This window comes from Nicotiana tomentosiformis, chromosome 2 (assembly GCF_000390325.3).
Source record: "Nicotiana tomentosiformis chromosome 2, ASM39032v3, whole genome shotgun sequence".
Classification (NCBI taxonomy): Eukaryota; Viridiplantae; Streptophyta; class Magnoliopsida; order Solanales; family Solanaceae; genus Nicotiana; species Nicotiana tomentosiformis.
In genome coordinates this window covers 37776623-37779582 of record NC_090813.1, presented here as the reverse complement: position 1 = coordinate 37779582, position 2960 = coordinate 37776623, and positions in this window count along the sequence as shown.

The window sequence follows — 2960 nt, the reverse complement described above, 5'->3', positions numbered from 1 at the left end:
CATCAAACCTAAATAAATACTTGATTTGGTTGTCTGAATGTGTTTATCTTTTGTGGAATGGGCCGAACGCCTCGGTAGATTAAATAGATGCATTTATGGTTCGCGTCGTTCGACCCTCCGGCAATGCACAGTTTAATATTATGTTGAATCGGGTCGTACGACCTCGGCTGATTTGTGCATGACTTAATTGATTGTTTTAGAACTATTGATAATTGATATGGCCTCATTGGCCGGGGATATAAATTGTTAAAAGATGAAAATAAATTTGGAAATCTCTTATTAACAAGAGAATTATTTACCTGCCTCATGTTATTGTGTTTACCGTTGCCTCATAAAATCCATAATTTATCATATCATTGTTATATTAATTATTGCCTATAGTAAGTGTCTGAGTCGACCCCTCGTCACTAATTCTTCGAGGTTAGGCGGGATACTTACTGGGTACGCGTTGATTTACGTACTCATGCTACATTTGTTGCATATTTTTGTACATGTACACATATGTTTAGCGGCCTTGTGGGCGCAGAGGCGCAATTATGGCGGGGACTTAGGTGAGTTGCATTCTATACGACGCTCTACAACCAACAGAGTCTCCTTCAAAGTATTTGTATTTTCTTTTCTATCCAAATTTGTATTCCAGACAATTATTGTATTTTATTTTGTTCCCAAGTAAATGCTCATGCTCTTGTGAGTTGTGACACCGGGTTCTAGGATGATTATGGGATTATTCAGTATTGAAATTTGCAAAAAACATTATTATTTATTCTGTGAAGTTCATCATTTTTTATTTAATTGAAGGAAATTTACGATTTCAGAAATATTAAAATGAGAATTTACTAATTATTGGTGTTGGCTTGCCTGACAGTGGTGTCTGGCGCCATCATGACCTTTCAAGGATTTTGGGTCGTGACAGAACTTAAGAGTGTTCTAAAGAGTTAGGAAAGGTTCATACAACAATACTTACCCTGAGAGCAAGGCCATCAATGCTCTTTGACATGGCGATGTCATTTATTTCCTTGAGGGTCTTACCCTCAACATCGGAACAAAGAGGGTCGAGAGCAGGGACTACCTCCTCAGTGTTCATCAATAAGTCACGATCCATCGGGATAGTGATAGTCCTTGAACCCCCCTCCAACCTCACATCGAGCTGGGTGATCCCCTCGTCGATCATTCTCAGGTCGTCCAAATCGACATCGAAACCCGGGTCGTCGCCCTCTTCAGCAACACACTTTCCCCTATCATCAGTAGGCAAAGAAGCGTCCACGACTATTCGAGAGGTTACACCCTCCTCATGCCTCGAAAGTTCATGGCCACCAGCAGCCGCCTCCTCGGTCACCCTCCTATCGAAATACAGAGACGCGCCTACATCAGCTTCCACCGGCCTCGGGGCCTCAAGACTCGGTTCAACATCATTGTTCACAAAAATTATTGCTATCTCACGCAGCGTAAAATCCCCTTCCACAGCACCAATGGCTAGAGGGACTCCGTCGCTGGGTAAATGTTCATCGTCCTTGTTAATAAGTAAAAATAGAGATGGGGCAGAAGTCGCAATGGTCGGAAAAGAGATGGGGTAGAAGCGATGATGACTAGAGTTGGGATGAAGGCAGGAGTGTTAATGGTCGAGGCGGGGGAGGAGAATGAAGGCGTAGTGGCCCTCTTCTTCTAGAAAAAGGGTTTGGGGGCCCTCGACCTCCTAGAAGACCCTCTGACCGAACCTAGAGAAAAATTGTAAAGGAAGAAATCAGTAAAAGGGAATAGACATATACGTAAGAAACCACGACGCCGAAAGTAGAGAAGGGATTACCCGCCAAGGGAAGAGACTGTTTGAATTTCTGAGAGAAACTCGACCAGTCATATATCCCCGCCGTATAAGGAAGGATCTGCCTGACCCAGTCGACAATATGGGTCACTATCTAGAGAGGTCTAATAGTAGCTGCAGAAAATGGAGAGTTTATTAACCAACCCACATCAACAAAAAAAATGAATACGAGCACTTACAAATGGGGTTCCAAGCCTCAGGGAAGCCAATGGCGGCGGACACTACGGCCACGATCCTGACAAAGAAATAGTCAAGCCAGAAATACCGACTAGTCTTATCGTCCTTCCTCACCACCAAACATTTCCCCCCACAGTGGTGAAAATTCAGCAACGACCCTCGATAGAAATGAGCGGCGAAGAGATGGATCAGGTGGTGTACTATTATATCGATGTCAGCCAATTCAGCAAATTTTGTCAACATTTTGACTACCTTAAAGATGTAAGGGACAAGCTGAGCTGGGCATACGTTGTAATAATGGCACAACTCTTCTATCAACGATGGCAAAGGGAATAAATAGTTGATTATGAATGGATATACATAAACGGCGCAGAATCCGGGATGATGAAGCTGCACTTTGTCGTCACCCACAGGGACCAACTCCACGTGATCAGGGAGGCCGAACCTAACCTTGAATTCGGCTAATCGCTCAACTGTCATCGTAGATTTGAACCTCTTTGTCACCACTTTCAACGCTTTATAGAAGTCGGTTTTAGCATCAGGGTATCGAGGTACGATCTCCTCTACAGTAGGGATGGTTTCCTCCTCAACGGAAACTCCGACATCTTCCCCTGATCAGGGAAAACGACATCTAGATGAATAGAATGATCTTCCATGTGGATATCTGATGGGAGATCCGACATTGTTGTGGAAAGAGATAAAGAAGCAGAGAAAGCAACAGAGAAGTGAAAAGGTTCTACAAAGGAGAAGGAGAAGCTTTGCTTATGAAATAGAAGGAATATAGGAAAAGTTTCAAAATCAGCAAATCACCCCCTATTTATAAGGTTTGGGGGCACCAGAATCGAGTCGGTAGGCCATGATTAGCACGAAGATCGAAACGGCAGAACCAATCAACGGTCACACATGAATCGACGCAATATGTCGGGAAACGTCGTCATCATGACGCATGACGTTATGACATCAC